Source organism: Mercurialis annua, linkage group LG8, assembly GCF_937616625.2.
Source record: "Mercurialis annua linkage group LG8, ddMerAnnu1.2, whole genome shotgun sequence".
Taxonomy (NCBI): domain Eukaryota; kingdom Viridiplantae; phylum Streptophyta; class Magnoliopsida; order Malpighiales; family Euphorbiaceae; genus Mercurialis; species Mercurialis annua.
Genome location: NC_065577.1, coordinates 25801680 through 25820358, shown reverse-complemented (window position 1 = coordinate 25820358; position 18679 = coordinate 25801680).

Below are 18679 nucleotides of genomic sequence, written 5' to 3'. Positions count from 1 at the left end.
TTTATAAAAGAACATGTGAAAATAAGAAATTTGAAATTGAATCCAAAAACACATATGTATTCCAGAACATCACAAGAACTGACTATGTTCAAATTGTTTAAAGGTTACAAAAAACTAGCCGAAATGGATGAAGAGATTGCCCATAACACTGCGAATATCAGATAAATTCTTTACCGCCTCGGAGTATCGTTTCTCAGCATTTGCGAGTGTTTTCTTCAGTTGGTTACGGCGATTTTTCAGATCGGTCCCCTAGGAGATAAAGTCATCAAGCTGTTGTTCTAAGGGCGCGGCGATTTCCTCTTCAACCTTGAGTTCCGCCTGAAGTTCCTCAATTTTGGATTTGAGCTCATCCATCTTGGTTGTATGAGGGGCGAGTTCATCTGAAATTTTCTTGGCATTGGTCCTCAATGAACCGAACTCATCGTCAAGTTTGCGTTTAGTCTCCAGCGATTGCTCATATGAGGCTTTGGCAGGTGCGGCTTCGGCGTAGAGTTTAGTCAGGTTTGGGAGCTCTTTCACCACTTTGGCGATGGTTGTTTGGGCTGATTTGGCGACTTTACCTTCGTCCTTCACCGAAAGAAGTGCCTCCAGCGATGTTTTCAAAGATTTGCACTCATCTGGATCGCCTAACAGTTGGACCCCCTTTGCCTTCATCGCCGCCACTGTGTTCAGATGGAGCGCCACGTCAGCTTCCTAATTGCCAGTATGTGACTCTTCGGAACTGGAAGAACCTTCAGTAGAGCCTTCCACATCACTCTTTGAATCGGAATCGAAAGCGAGAAGTTTGGTCTGCAAAGATACAAGTTAGTATTGAAGTCATAGGCGATGACAAAAATACTTGATAAGAGGTATACCTTTTAAGCTTCGGTACGAGTCATGTCTGGTTTCAAACTCGAAGGGCGAGGTACCGAGACCGTTGCCGTTACCGATATAGAAACAGGTGATTCGGCTACAGCTGGGCGATCAACAGAACCCCCACTCTTCTTGATCGAAATTCGAGTGCTGCTGGTTTTCTTTGGCGTCTCATCTGCTTGCTGCTTAGAGAAATCTGCTTTGGGAACAGTTATCGGCGGAACAGCGGCCGATATCGATTTGGAAAGTTTTTTCTTGGGTTTCCTGTTTGCCTGTAAAACAGCTGGCGATTTCCCAGTTCTTTTCCTCTTTAGAGGTTGCTCATCCTCTTCTTCTTATGAGGGAATCACCCCTTCCATCTCAGTTTCCACTTCTGAAAAAGAAAAGATGTAGTAAGGTGTTGTGAAGTCATGACAAAAAGCAGATTGAAGATCGTGAACTCACTAGCAGGGACTTTGAGCTCCTCAACGAGAGCGGCGATATCTCTACAGTCACCTGGCACAAAATAACCAGTAAATGTTACCTTGTTAGGGTGAGACTTCGGTTTTTTATTTGCAAACATATATTCAGAGTCTGGAACTAGGGGCGCTTTATAAACAAAAGAGGGGCAAATATGTTTTTGGAAAATCGGGTAAGGGCGATGTGGATATTTTTTCTCCCATACTTTTCTCCAATTAAGGACATATTTTCGCCACGCTTCTCTTCTATGGTTTTCCATTTTTATGCTAAGAAGAGGGCGATTTGAAGGATCATACTTGAATTTGTAAAAGCGCTCAAATTTAACGATTTCAAGGTGATTCTCAAAATTATCTTTCCTCTTCTTCTGCTGCGGCACCTGTAAAAGAAAAACATCGGCGTGAGTACGTTTTTGCTTCGTTTCAGGAAGTTAAAAAATATCCAGTTTAAGAATTTCTTCTGCCGATATTCCGAAGTTGAGTCCGATTACTATTTCCCACCACTCTTCAAACTGATTTGTAGAAGTAGGGTTCCCATCAGGCATCGGCAATTCCTCTGGAGAGGGTAAATATGCTTCATGGAGACGGCCGAGATACCCGATGTATCTTGCCGTTGGTAGGGCCGAGCGGGTAAGTCCTTGTTCGTTTCTGTCTATTAGGAAGGGGCATGGAATCGCCTGGGTAAAGCCGAATACTCTCGACGCGTAATTTGGACAGTAGGCTTCCGATCCACTATTTTTGAAGTTATTTCCGATCATGAGGTTACGGCTTGTTAGGGCGTTACACCAGTTGCTCCACCATTGGGAATATGTTTCTTCATCAATGGTGGTGTCGTCAGTTATTTCCCAACCATAGGTGAGCCATTTAGGTGGGAATCGCCAGCTGAGTAATGGACACCAGGTGTTAGGCGATTCGCGAGTATCTAAGAAGAAGGCGATTACATCTATTAAGTGGGGAAGGGTGGCAATTCCTTTGAAAATTATGTATCCAAAACATTCGGCTGAGGATCGTTCTGGAAGTTTGACAATATCGGGGAAGTACATGAACAACCACGCTTGGATTATCCATATCGGCCCGCTAGAGCATCGGTGTGTCTTCACTTTGCCGTTCTTTATCATAGTATGCATGCATCTGTAAAGCAGTCCGAGTATAAATTCTCCCATATTTAGTGGGTGGCCTTCGGCGAGGGCGACGGCGATTCGAAGACACTCATGGGTAACTCTAAAGGAAGATGGACATATGATAAATTTGGCAAGGAAGTAGGCTAAGAAGGCGATGTGCTCGTCATCGGTTGGGGGAAGATGGTTTTGGCCGATGTTTGCTGATAGAAAATTCTTAAAGCTTTTGGCTGATTTCTCAGGACTAAGGCGTAGGTTTGGGAGTGTTTGACAGTTAAGAGGCGATATCCTAATACCGGTTATATTAACGTTGAACATGCATGCAAGATCTAGTAGGGTGATTGACATCGGCCCTCGCCTAAGGCAAAAAGTGTTGGTGGTATCTGACCAGAATAGGGAGGCTCCAAAGCAGTAATGTTTGGCGATGGGAAAGGTGTTTTGACTCATTCCAATCAAGTCGTATAGTCCGATGACTTTCCAGACATCGCCATAATAACCCTGAAGTCTTAAAATCCAATTTTTGTAATCGACGTTGGTGCTCGGCCAGTTTCGGAAGGTTTCCCCAGTCCAGACAGAGGGGTAGTGGAGTTCAGAGAAGCGAGGTGGAGCATGGTCCGGGAAAGGTACTACGGTTTCACAGAGTTCTGAAGGAGTGGTGAGAATCGGACCTACGGAGAATCGGTTATCGTCAGTTCTGAGATTACCTCAAAGGATGTTGATGGAGCGGTAGAGCGGACTTCAGCGATCTTGTTGGATGCTTCGAGGGCGGCTTGTTCTTGTTGAGACATGATGACTTGGTGATCTGGTTTGAAGATTAGGCGATTCAGGATTAGAAAAATCGGTAAGAGGTCAGCAGATTTGAGAGAATTTCGGGAGTCAAAGATTCAGGTAAATCCAAAAATAGAAAAAATGAATATTTTATACCCGGAGAAAATGACAGTCATTGGAAGTCAAGAGTCAAGAGGATTTTTTACCGCTTGGGCCGAAAGAAAGAACAGCGAGGCCCATATTAGCTTCAAGGCCGACAATAACAAGCCCAAAGTTCAAACCTCAGGCTTGTTGGGGGCATTGTTTGCACCGGCCCAGAAGACTCATTGGAAGACTTGGAATATTTCGGCCCATGGTCAGAAAGAGCGAGCTGGGTGGGCTCATCTGGGATTTTGGCCCAATAAGAGCTGTCTTTATTTTAGCTTTTTTGTTTTCTATTTCTTTTAGGAGATTGCATTAGAATTAGGATTCTTAATTAGGGTTTTTGTTCTCTATAAATAGCTAGTATCATTGTATTATTATTTTATCAACACATCATTAATCAAAAACCAAAGGTCAGGCTTTTTATCCCAATCTCCGGATTGAATCTTAGTTTAGGAGTAGAATTGATATTAATCTCGCTTGGATCTCAGGATTCCCAGATTAATACTGTTAGTTTAATCGAACGGCGGTAACGTCATTCACAATTTGGACAACGTTACTTGAATTCAGGTTACGTCACTTGAATAAGGGTTGCGTCATTCAAACCCTGTTTACCTCATCTAGAATCACCCTGGTTAAAGCATCAGTACCTAAGGTTACCCATTAACAAATTCAAAGGTACGAGTAAGGTGAAAATCTCGCGAACAGGTTCTATGAAAATAAAATATAAATAGCCAAGTCAAAAACTAACATAATCGTCTGGTTAGATTTGATTTAAGTTCTTTTCGTAAATTTCGATTCAATTTGGTTTTAAGAAAATTTAAAACTTTAGTTTAATTTGATATTATAATTTTTTTTGTTCATTTGAAATTTAGTTATAATCTTTTTTAGTTAAGTTCTGAAATAAAGTAAATTGAAATAACCGAGGTGAAACTAACCAAACTGGTTGTTCGATCTAGTTTGAAAGAAATATTTCTTTAAAATTTTGGTTTAGTTCAGCTTTGAAAAGAATGAAATCTTTTAGTTCGTTTTGCTTAAAAAAATTCACTTGAATTCGGTTGAGCTTGACATCATAAAAAATTAACTTTTTAGTTTCACTTAAATTTAGACTTAAAATGAGTTGAGTTCTAATGTAAATTGAACAAGCAGTTGACAGAACCAACCGGTTTGGTTTAATAAATTTTGGATTAGTTTGGTTTTAGAAATTTAATTTTTTTAATTTGGCCTGATTTTGAAAAAAATGAACTTTTTTGTTTCAATTTAGTTTGATCTTATAAAATTTTATTTATGGTTCAAATTTTTCTAAACCAAGCCAAACAATTATCTAACCGAGTGGTTTGAAAAAACTATTTCTTCCAAAATTTTGATTAGTTTTAATTTTGACAAAAAAACAATAGTCATTTCCAGTCCAATTTAAAAAAATTATTAAGTTCATATTTAAAATTTATAATTAACTAATGCTTAAATACTTAAAAAACATAAGCAAAATGATTTGGGACGAAGGAAATTATTTCTCCGTAGTTTTAGATGTAGCATAAAAATCCATAAATTTTCAAGGGATATTAGCAAAACAAATAATACCGTTTCACTTTTTAGAGAATTAAACCAAACGTTTAAAACGTTATGAAACAAATCATAATCTTTACAATTTTTGCATTTGTAGCCTCATCCTGAATTCTGGCAATTTTGTCATCTTTTTTAGGTTATAGAGTGGAAAATATGCAAAAAGTGGGGATTTTATTTGCAAAATTTTAAAACGTTGGAATTTAATACGTCAATGATATGGCTGCCACATTTGCAAATAAAGATTGGAAAACGGTTTGAGGTAAAAAATGTAAAAAATTGGAAAGATCAAAATTTGTTTCATAATCTTTTAAACGTTAGATTTAAATTGCAAAAATGATAAAACGTTGAATTTATTTTGCTAATACTTTAATTTTTCAATTATATTGAGAGAGTATTGTTTTGATTATCCAAATAAGAGATTTAAAATTCATGAATTTAAAATATAAAATTTAAAATGAAAAAATCAAATTCAAATTCATGTATGGAGATGAATTTGGTGTTCCTTCCAAGAAGTTGTTACGTTAAAGTGCTTCTTTTCCTTGGGCATATGTTGCGTTCTATGTGATTAATGACTTGCGAATGGCCCAATCAGCCAAAGCTTTAGTGGGTGCACAACTGCACATACATTAAGTATTAGTATTAAAACTTGTGTTGTTATGAGCCGCGACCGTCGTTAAGGAATGGAAGTGATAGCTCCGAAACCCGTAGTAAATCTAAATACTTGTATAAATTTTTCGCAAATCCAATCATATTTCATATATTAATATACTTGTGACCCCATTTATAATTAATATCAGAGTTAAGAGGCTTTACAAAAGTATAGTCAATAAATTTTAGACTAATGTGAACTGCTAGAATGAAAACTTTCTTTTTTTTTCTTGTACAAATCACTTCCGAGAATTAGAACTTCGGAAGCTTGACTTTCCAAATCATATTATATTATTACTAAATAATAGGAGGAGCAACAGAATCAGTATAAAACTGAGTGAGTTAACTAAATTACAAACAATATCACATAAAACGATAAAATGTTCGAAATCCATTTTTTATAGAAAACACTCATTTCAAATCACAATACGTATATTTTTTATTTAACCTCATCTTTCATAAACATTTTATATCATGTACATATTCGTTTCTTGTTATAATTTGACGTTTTTCTTTTCTCGTTTCGTTTCTTTAATTTCGATCGAATCCTAAATCTTAGTTTATATCATCATGATTCTAGGTCGAAATAAATTCTTGACAAGTCTCTTGTGACTTGATCCTTATGATTGGGTCCCGAGATAGTTCTACCGAGTTAACCACAACCATATGGTACAGTCCCGATATGGTTCAACCGAGTTAATTAGTACCATTTCTTAATCCAAATGATCGATCGATATGAGTCCCGGGATAATTCAACCGAATTAACTCCTTAGACACGGGTCTCGAGATAATTCAACCGAGTTTAACCTTGTGTCTGTATTCGGACTCTACAACCTGCAGGTCTTTTAAACTTTATTGTCGATTCATATAGTTCCTATTGTTATCTAATAGGATTTGTTCGTATTGTTTCTCGCTGTTATTTCGTATTAATTCTCGAAGTATTATGCTTAAATTATATTTTCATACGAGTCTCGAGGACTATAATCGAGAATGGATGAGATACCAGTCCCGGGATAGATCTACCGAGTTACCTCGTATCTCGGGTCTTATTATTGGCTGTACCGTAGTACAATTTTCTTATTACATATGTTAATCATTTTTATGTTTTACTTTTTGTTTTATTGATCGTTTATATACCTTGACATGCACATTACAATTTAAGAGCAAACATTTATAGCACACGCACAAATGGGTATTCATTATAATTAATAGTACGTATAGGAGCGTACCATGTTTCTTTATATATTGTTCGATATTCGATATTACGTATTATGCTTGGTTTATCCTTTCTCGATATTCAATTAATAGTACATATAGGAATGTACTATATTTTTTCTCGTATATTATTTGATATTTGACTTCGTATAATTTTGTTTTACCCTTCCTTAGAACTTTAACATTTGTGTTCTATAATCATATTATTATTTGAATAGCATAACTCAATAAGCAATCATTTTTAAAACAATACATACGTAATACATTTGCAAACATACATTTAAACATATAAATATTCATATATCCTTTCGTATTGAAATACGCGGCTTTATGAATATTGCCGAGTAATTTAAAGTGTACTCACCACTTGCTATCCATATACTTTAAACGAGCTAAGCGATAATCTCAATCCTTGAGTCTCATGCATCTTCGGTATTCACCTCGCCGGATCTACGCAAAATCGATAATAGCAAGAATTAAATAAAATTCTAGCTATAACTATTCTAACCAAAAACTAGATTTATAACCAACTTTGGCTATTGAACATTTACTTAGACCAGTTCGACGCATAAAAAAATTAACATTCCTGTAGTTTGAAACGTCGTCTAAAACTTTCATTTAGGTCTCAGACTGATTTTTTCACTCGAAAGTGTCAGAAACTAGCTCAGAAGTTTATACGTTGGGCTGTCCTAAAATTACAGAATTGTTCTGCGAACATAATGTTCAGCTCATTATGAACAGATTAGAGGCTAATTTAGCCAAAACTTAAACTTATACATATTTAGCTGACACCCTTAGGTTTCTGTAACAACAAACATAACCTAATTTGGATCTATAATGCTCGAGATATTGCCCTTGAAATACGGCTGTTTTGCAGGACAGTTTCTGCAAACCGTGAACGTAGTTCGTAAACTTGTCTCGTAACGTATTACGCGTCGAGACCAAAGCGTATTTATTGCATGCTTCCATCAGCAACACATCCATCCCTTTACACACATCAGACCATACACAATACACTGGCATAACATAGCTCAATTTCATTTAGAAATGAGTTGCACACTTTGGTGGAATCATGTCACGACCCGATTTCCGCCTCGAAACCCGAGCCGAGACCGGCGCTAGGGAATGGGAATGGTTGTTCCGAAACCCGTAGCAAGCCTAAAACCTCTATAAATTTTTCGCCTCCTAAATATAAATATATATAAATCTAGATCGTACCTCGCGTACGACCCGTTTTCAGAAAACACCGTTAAAACATTTTTCTGTTTAACGTGGAAAACACATTCTGAAAATATTCATATAGGCGATATCGTGCTTTCAGAAATGCTGGTTGAATAACCCTAGTTATTCTGACCCACGCGGATTTCTGAAAACCGGTGCGGTGGTACAGGGACTTGGCTCACGTGCCTTGCCTCGCAGGCAGCCCTGTCTCAAACCGCGCACCCGAACAATATGTTTAATAAAATATACCGAACACTTTCCTTTTCAAAGCGTTGTATCAAACATATTTAAAAACATGCACAGCAGGCACACAAACGTAAGGCCAGCTAAAACTACATACAGTGTCTTTGCAGACCAAAGACACGAAGCTTGGCCCACCCGTAGGGGACACCATAAAACACCATATGCCTATTAAGTAGCCACTTATTAGAGCTAGACAAAGTCAGGATTCCTATCAGAGTATATAGACAGAGGAACCATGACGTGGCCACAAGCATATCAAACCTATATACACTATTGCAGCATCTAAGAGTTTAAAGTGTTATTTACATAACAACAAGATAAGCTTCCCTGATGGAAAAGGGTGGAAGCTCGACCAGACCCGGTAGCTAGGTACCTGAAAATGATAAACAACAACGGGGTCAGAAATATAAATATTTCTGAGTGAGTAGATAGGTTTACAGTTAAATACCAAAATCGCGTATAGACAAAATGTCGGTATATAAAAATATTACCAGTCCTCGATCCAAATGAAACCCTAATCCTGATTACGTTATAATGCTATCATATATATATAATGCATATGCACAACTCTTGTTTAATACAGGATGAGCTGTATACATATGTATCACAGCCATCTTGACTCTGTATAGGGTTGCTGGGCCGGAACTTAAATCACTGCCACCTCAGGACTACCCATTAGGTTTAAGCCGCTTTATAAGCATCTGGCTTAAAACCTAATCTCAATATGTATGCTTATAATATTTACCTCTCATCTAGTTCATTAACACCGGTGATCACACAGTCCTATTGTTGCCCAATAGATAGCTCGTTTCAGTGGATCTTCCTTGGCTAAGTTTCATACTTAGTGCGATTTATGATTTAAAAACAATTGAATACTAATATTCAAAAGTAAACAAATGAACTCACAAACACCGCTAGGTCTGGAACTTAATCCTGTGGTTGTGGTCAGACTGCTGGCTAGCTGGTCGGACTAAACACACAAAGCAAACAGGATAAAACACATCAATATATATTTCCTATAAAATTTCTAGGTCCTTAAACCTAGATCTAGGTCAAACATATAATCATATAAACACGTAACACTTATGGTCTGTTTTCTTTTAAAACCATCGTTTTGAGAAAACTTTCTAACTTCTCTCTGGAAGTTATTTTAGGTATCACAATACCCTAAGAAAACCATTTATAGTATAGACCTAATTGTCAAAACAATTCTCGGTCATATACTAAGTATTTAGCAAAACTGATTGCTAAATCTTTTAAACCGTTTAAACATTGACTTTAGCTATTTTAAAGTCCATCATAAACGTTTAACTTTACTTTTAAAATCTCCTTTTAAAAGTCTTTAGGTTTAGGTTATAAAACCTTTTCACTTTCTTCTAACACAAGTTATCATTTTAAAATATCTAACTTTAGTTTAAAAACATTTATTAAAAATGTTTTAGCTTCGGTTTGGAAACACCTCGGGTTATTAGGCGAAAGCACGTCGGAATCGCCCCCGGAAAGTCCTCAAATGACCGAAGAAAAATCGACCCCCGACTGCTCGTCGGGGCAGCTGTGCGGTCGCACAGCTTGGCTGTGCGGTCGCACAGCATTTCATTGCTGTGCGCCCGCACAGCACATGCTGTGCGTTCGCACAGCATGGTGTGCGAACGCACACCATGCTGTGCGGTCGCACAGCTCGCTGTGCTCGCGCACAGCGGGCTGCGTACCCGCACAGCCCCGGAAATGAATTCCCGGGACCCACCGTCCTGCTTAAAACGTCCAAAAACGCTATTCTAACGTCCACAATCACGTATACACAATTCAAAATCAATACGGACGTTTTAAACGATTATTCGATACGGTAACCGTTTATAAACGAGTTTATATTCGAAATAAATCGAAATAAACGTTTAATATGGGTATACTACCTCGATTACTTGAGTAATCGTTGAAGAAATGGAGTTAGAATCGAGAAACGAGCGAAGCGGCCGAAACCCTAAGTTTCGCGTGCACTGAGAGCTTAAGCAGCTCTATCTTCTTTCTTCAAAGAAGGAAATGAGGCTCTGCCTCTTATTTGATAGCTAATGAATGATATATATAGTATTGGTTAAAGTGCGTTTTAGTACTAGCTCAATCATGCACTTTAAACCAACTTCTAAACTAGTCGTTCGTAGCCTAAACGGAAACGACTTCCAAATTTCGTGAAAATTTTACCAAAAATCTAATAAAATATAGAAAGAATAAAAATATTATTTTTATTCCCATCCGACTTATATTTTATTCTTAATAAATCATTTTCGATTTATTAAGTCCGCATTGACTGCGCTTGATAAAATTTCTGCTTCCAAATTTTATCAAATTTTCACGATAACCTTTTTAAAATATTTCGCGAATATTGGCACCAAAAATATTCGCTAGGGACTTATGAATTATTCTGCACCCAATTCATAAATCCATATTCTCTCCGTTAACTATATAACTAATCAAATTTAAATTCTAAAAATTTAAATTTGCAATCCTATAGCCATATTAAAAATTTAGGGACACTTGTAAATTAAATTTATCTTTAAATTTAATTTACCTACTCCCGTCTAATAAAATATTAGACACGTGGCTATATTTTAACTCTTAAATTTTCGGGTTATTACATTCTCTCCCCCTTATATAAATTCGTCCTCGAATTTACATATACTTACTTTTCACTTATTATCCAAATTTCACTTATACTTAATTTCCTTTCATGCTTCGAAAAGCATAGCACTATCTTGTCTGGCATTCTCAATCATATCCCTCTTCCTCGCTGTTGTTCTTATCATCTGTTTGAACTTCTGTTCTACAAACAGATTATCCACTTTGTATACTTTTCTTGATCCTATTACTCGTATAGAGTATCTTTTACTCCTTAGCTTAGCGTCTTGCAACTATTCCAAGGACTAATCTCTAGTCTCTTTCTTGCTAAGCGATCCAAATTGGTTGGTATAAGTTAATACCATTTAACTTACTCCAGAGTTATCATAAAACTAGGTTACCTTTGCTAGCTTCTGATAACTCCTCTTTTAGTATATCACCTTTGTCGCACATCTTTATTTACTTTATTATTTTTTTTTCTTTCTTTAACTTTTCTTTTCAATCTTAGTTGTTTGTTTATGGCTCATCTTATTATTGAGATGACTTTTAGTATGTTTTATGATTACTGTTTCATAAACTAACCACTCATCTTTTAGTTTCTTTACGTTTCTATACCTTGTATAGAATGTCCTTTTATTTCCTCCTCAATCTATAGTAACTTCCTGTTACAGATTGGGTAACTGATCTTCTCTCTTGCCTAAATGTGGTTGTGCAGGTGTGGGTGTGGTTATAATCTAACTACCTCACTATGAAACACCTTCTAACTTCCTTCACAATCACCGCAAAACTATATTTCCATTACTAGTTTTCGGGATATCCAATGTTAATTAAACTTCTTAACTTCTTTTCCATATACATATCTTCCTTGTTCACAGCTAACAGTTTTCATAACTGTGCTATAGCTGTTACTATCATGTTTAATTAACTAACTATCAACTTTAGCTCCATTTTTTTTTCAAAACATTTTCACATTTAAACAAAATGTTTATTAAATATTTTCCACTTTTAGTCGGCCATGCTTTACGCATTTCTAGCCCGACACTCAAAATACATGTACGCTACATGTATATTCCGTTACCAGTCAGCCTAGACTTCACAGTCATATGGCCTGGTTCTCGGAATTTATCTTCTGAAATTACTGTCTCAACACAGTTTTCAAATTCATTTTGTATACATATATGGAGCTTATGTTGACAATTCCAAGCTAACTAAAGTTTACACTTATTATCGTGATCACTTGCGCTTTTGGCTCACTGCCAAAATTCACGTAAGTTTCACAGCATCATCTTCATCTTCGAGTATCATATACCTCTTCATTCAGCGATCGCAACGGTTAAAACTTAGATAACCGTCCTGGGATTATCATATCCCAATATCAAACCGATCTAACGGTTCGATTACTAGTTAATGGGGTTTTACTATATTCTGTTATCATCCATATAACATCTGAAACTTACTCCTTGAGTTCTTTATTCTCATCTTTTTCTCACTTTGATAACATTTCCATTTATGTTAATCCAAGGTTTATTATACTGTTTAAGTATATTGTTTATTAATTAAATAATTAATAATTATTTATCAATGAATACTTTGTTTGACACGACTTCACAAAGTCTGTCTGTCGTTAACATAATCAACGACTCTCTTTATTCAAATCAGAACTAGTAGTGTAACTACTTGGTTCTGAAAATTATTTTCCTTTTCATCATCTTTCTTTTAACTATTCGTTATTATTTATTAGTTAAGTGCCGAGGTTTACTCCTCTCAGACTTATGAGTTTTGGTTTATCTAACCACTCGTTTGGATTCAAGAGATATGTCCATTACTGACATCTGCTCTGTCTGTAAGACCAATCTCAAATCCATTTTAATTAAACACATGCGTATGACTTTGTTCACTGACAGTTACTTGAAGTCAAACTAACCGAGTTGTGTTTAATTATATTCTACTCTCTCTTATCTTAATCGCAATTATCTTCTATTATCTAGTCTTGAACTTTTATTTATCATAAAAGTCCATCACTAGACTTACCTCTCAGTCTATCTCAGAGTAAGAATGTAAATTCTCACTTCCTACTCTTCTCAATCTTTAGTAACTTCTGATGTTTCGGAATGAAACATTAGAATCCAGATCTTTATTGTTTATTATAAACAATAAAAATCACAACATCTTATTTTCGCTATCTTGTATCCTATCTTGACTTTATTACAGAGTTTTCGTTCGAATATCTTACATTTTAAAACAAATACAGTTTGTTTGTAAACAAATTGTTTCTCAACAATTTATTTCACAACAATTTTATTTAATAAACAAATGGTTTCTCAAACCAATCATTTCAAACATATGTGCATTTACACATATTCACTCACATATACAAGTATATGTGTGTACCAGCTGGATTTTTCTTTAAATTTATCTCTTCAAAACTGTGAATCTAACAATTCACATTTTAAAACTTTTGTACAATTGTGGCTCAGGGTGATGACATCTCTCATCCCCAAAGAGTTGCTATACAATCCACTTTCTCTTTGATATACTAATATACATGATGCATGTCCTAACAAAATCATTTTATATAGGTATATGGAATTCAAGTATTCCTTTTTCTATAGTGATTGTTGCAATATGCATTCATGATGCATCTGAGCACAATAATACATTCTTTTAAAACAAAACTGCTATACTCATTCTGTAAGCTTCTTTCAAACTACTTCTCCGTAACATTTCAAGTTTCTTAATCCTAATAATTTGTCCTCACATTAGGATTATTATTGCTTCACATCATTTGGTTGATTATCAATAGTTATTGATTTCTATATTTAAGGATGCACGTTTCTAACATCCCTAACTTATCAATTCTCATTTATCATTTAACTTTTAATATTTACTTATATGTGTATTTCTTTTTGTTTAAGAATATAATTTATATCTGTAGTTTATGTTTTTCAATTCTAACGCGAATATTGAAAACACATAAACAGACTAACTTAAACATTAAACACATAACTAAACATTACCTGACGATGATCGCGAAGACGGAAACGCCTCACGAATCATCGGGCCTTTACCTCGCCCTCCGCGGAATTTCAGTTTTCCCTTATCCTTTCCCCCTCGCGGGACAAAGTAGGGGTTGTAGTGCCTCGCGGGTCCAGAGTTTCCTATCCTAGGAAATGTAGCAGTAGGTTCTTCAGGTTTGGTGTAATAGTACGGCTGGAGGGGTATGTCATTCCTCCTCAACTTACTTTCTATCTGCTTTGCACGCCCAACCAGATATGCTACAGAATCAGACTTTACCGCCATGAGTTCCTCGAACTCAGGCCCTAAACCTTTGACGTACCTACTTGCGACTTCCTCACCATCACGAACTAACTCAGGTACTTCTTCGCATAAACGCATAAACTCAACAGTGTATGACTCCACATTCAAGTCTTCCCTAGTGTACTTATCCATATAATCCCTTAGCCTATCCAAACTTTGGTTTTCTTGCACCCCCCACTCGCTCACGTATTCCCATGACTGATTCGGCGAGTGTCTTATTTGCTGTTGAACCCTTCTTAGATGGTCCACCTCAGCTAAGAACTCTTTTACCTTAAATCCCAGATAAGCTGATGTAGCAGTCGATTCAGACACAGAGCTATGGCTATTTCCAGTGCTGTTTATGTCTTCATTCAACATTCTCTCTAATTCCTCTACTCCAATAGCATCCTCCCATATGTCCATGTCACATGCTGATGTTGAGTCAACAGCCTCTATGGGAACAGATGTATCAGGTATAACAGGCAAACCTGGTACATTATGTGGATCAGACCCCACATGCGTATGAGCTCTACTTGGCCCAGACATACTGAAACACATGAAATTTTCAGCATAAGTACCGTATGTAATAGTTATAGAAAAATCACATTTTCATATAACAGGTATCAACAATTAAACCTATATAAGCAAAACATATAACAATCACACACAATTCAGAGAAAATCTAACTATTTTCTCGAACAAAAATTCAGAGGAAATCTTCGCTTTGTCCTGTGTTCAAACCGAACCATTCTCCTCAAATACTGGTCATCTGTTCTGACCATTTCGCTTCATGATTGTAACGTGTTTCCAACTTAAGAACATCTCACATGTTGTAACGTGTCTCAAACACAAGAACAACTCATGTGTTCCTGATCAAAACATCAATACACACTACACACATGTATAGTTGCTATCTATAGCTGAATGTATTCAATAACTGACAACTGATCAAGCCATGACTCGAATCCTATGTTGCTGCAATAGTTCACTAGGAATTCTTATGACTTCTAGTACCTCTACTTAACAATTATCAGCAACAATACTTCAGACATTCAAGTCCTAAAACATTGCTCTGATACCACACTTGTCACGACCCGATTTCCGCCTCGAAACCCGAGCCGAGACCGGCGCTAGGGAATGGGAATGGTTGTTCCGAAACCCGTAGCAAGCCTAAAACCTCTATAAATTTTTCGCCTCCTAAATATAAATATATATAAATCTAGATCGTACCTCGCGTACGACCCGTTTTCAGAAAACACCGTTAAAACATTTTTCCGTTTAACGTGGAAAACACATTCTGAAAATATTCATATAGGCGATATCGTGCTTTCAGAAATGCTGGTTGAATAACCCTAGTTATTCTGACCCACGCGGATTTCTGAAAACCGGTGCGGTGGTACAGGGACTTGGCTCACGTGCCTTGCCTCGCAGGCAGCCCTGTCTCAAACCGCGCACCCGAACAATATGTTTAATAAAATATACCGAACACTTTCCTTTTCAAAGCGTTGTATCAAACATATTTAAAAACATGCACAGCAGGCACACAAACGTAAGGCCAGCTAAAACTACATACAGTGTCTTTGCAGACCAAAGACACGAAGCTTGGCCCACCCGTAGGGGACACCATAAAACACCATATGCCTATTAAGTAGCCACTTATTAGAGCTAGACAAAGTCAGGATTCCTATCAGAGTATATAGACAGAGGAACCATGACGTGGCCACAAGCATATCAAACCTATATACACTATTGCAGCATCTAAGAGTTTAAAGTGTTATTTACATAACAACAAGATAAGCTTCCCTGATGGAAAAGGGTGGAAGCTCGACCAGACCCGGTAGCTAGGTACCTGAAAATGATAAACAACAACGGGGTCAGAAATATAAATATTTCTGAGTGAGTAGATAGGTTTACAGTTAAATACCAAAATCGCGTATAGACAAAATGTCGGTATATAAAAATATTACCAGTCCTCGATCCAAATGAAACCCTAATCCTGATTACGTTATAATGCTATCATATATATATAATGCATATGCACAACTCTTGTTTAATACAGGATGAGCTGTATACATATGTATCACAGCCATCTTGACTCTGTATAGGGTTGCTGGGCCGGAACTTAAATCACTGCCACCTCAGGACTACCCATTAGGTTTAAGCCGCTTTATAAGCATCTGGCTTAAAACCTAATCTCAATATGTATGCTTATAATATTTACCTCTCATCTAGTTCATTAACACCGGTGATCACACAGTCCTATTGTTGCCCAATAGATAGCTCGTTTCAGTGGATCTTCCTTGGCTAAGTTTCATACTTAGTGCGATTTATGATTTAAAAACAATTGAATACTAATATTCAAAAGTAAACAAATGAACTCACAAACACCGCTAGGTCTGGAACTTAATCCTGTGGTTGTGGTCAGACTGCTGGCTAGCTGGTCGGACTAAACACACAAAGCAAACAGGATAAAACACATCAATATATGTTTCCTATAAAATTTCTAGGTCCTTAAACCCAGATCTAGGTCAAACATATAATCATATAAACACGTAACACTTATGGTCTGTTTTCTTTTAAAACCATCGTTTTGAGAAAACTTTCTAACTTCTCTCTGGAAGTTATTTTAGGTATCACAATACCCTAAGAAAACCATTTATAGTATAGACCTAATTGTCAAAACAATTCTCGGTCATATACTAAGTATTTAGCAAAACTGATTGCTAAATCTTTTAAACCGTTTAAACATTGACTTTAGCTATTTTAAAGTCCATCATAAACGTTTAACTTTACTTTTAAAATCTCCTTTTAAAAGTCTTTAGGTTTAGGTTATAAAACCTTTTCACTTTCTTCTAACACAAGTTATCATTTTAAAATATCTAACTTTAGTTTAAAAACATTTATTAAAAATGTTTTAGCTTCGGTTTGGAAACACCTCGGGTTATTAGGCGAAAGCACGTCGGAATCGCCCCCGGAAAGTCCTCAAATGACCGAAGAAAAATCGACCCCCGACTGCTCGTCGGGGCAGCTGTGCGGTCGCACAGCTTGGCTGTGCGGTCGCACAGCATTTCATTGCTGTGCGCCCGCACAGCACATGCTGTGCGTTCGCACAGCTCGCTGTGCTCGCGCACAGCGGGCTGCGTACCCGCACAGCCCCGGAAATGAATTCCCGGGACCCACCGTCCTGCTTAAAACGTCCAAAAACGCTATTCTAACGTCCACAATCACGTATACACAATTCAAAATCAATACGGACGTTTTAAACGATTATTCGATACGGTAACCGTTTATAAACGAGTTTATATTCGAAATAAATCGAAATAAACGTTTAATATGGGTATACTACCTCGATTACTTGAGTAATCGTTGAAGAAATGGAGTTAGAATCGAGAAACGAGCGAAGCGGCCGAAACCCTAAGTTTCGCGTGCACTGAGAGCTTAAGCAGCTCTATCTTCTTTCTTCAAAGAAGGAAATGAGGCTCTGCCTCTTATTTGATAGCTAATGAATGATATATATAGTATTGGTTAAAGTGCGTTTTAGTACTAGCTCAATCATGCACTTTAAACCAACTTCTAAACTAGTCGTTCGTAGCCTAAACGGAAACGACTTCCAAATTTCGTGAAAATTTTACCAAAAATCTAATAAAATATAGAAAGAATAAAAATATTATTTTTATTCCCATCCGACTTATATTTTATTCTTAATAAATCATTTTCGATTTATTAAGTCTGCATTGACTGCGCTTGATAAAATTTCTGCTTCCAAATTTTATCAAATTTTCACGATAACCTTTTTAAAATATTTCGCGAATATTGGCACCAAAAATATTCGCTAGGGACTTATGAATTATTCTGCACCCAATTCATAAATCCATATTCTCTCCGTTAACTATATAACTAATCAAATTTAAATTCTAAAAATTTAAATTTGCAATCCTATAGCCATATTAAAAATTTAGGGACACTTGTAAATTAAATTTATCTTTAAATTTAATTTACCTACTCCCGTCTAATAAAATATTAGACACGTGGCTATATTTTAACTCTTAAATTTTCGGGTTATTACATTCTCTCCCCCTTATATAAATTCGTCCTCGAATTTACATATACTTACTTTTCACTTATTATCCAAATTTCACTTATACTTAATTTCCTTTCATGCTTCGAAAAGCATAGCACTATCTTGTCTGGCATTCTCAATCATATCCCTCTTCCTCGCTGTTGTTCTTATCATCTGTTTGAACTTCCGTTCTACAAACAGATTATCCACTTTGTATACTTTTCTTGATCCTATTACTCGTATAGAGTATCTTTTACTCCTTAGCTTAGCGTCTTGCAACTATTCCAAGGACTAATCTCTAGTCTCTTTCTTGCTAAGCGATCCAAATTGGTTGGTATAAGTTAATACCATTTAACTTACTCCAGAGTTATCATAAAACTAGGTTACCTTTGCTAGCTTCTGATAACTCCTCTTTTAGTATATCACCTTTGTCGCACATCTTTATTTACTTTATTATTTTTTTTCTTTCTTTAACTTTTCTTTTC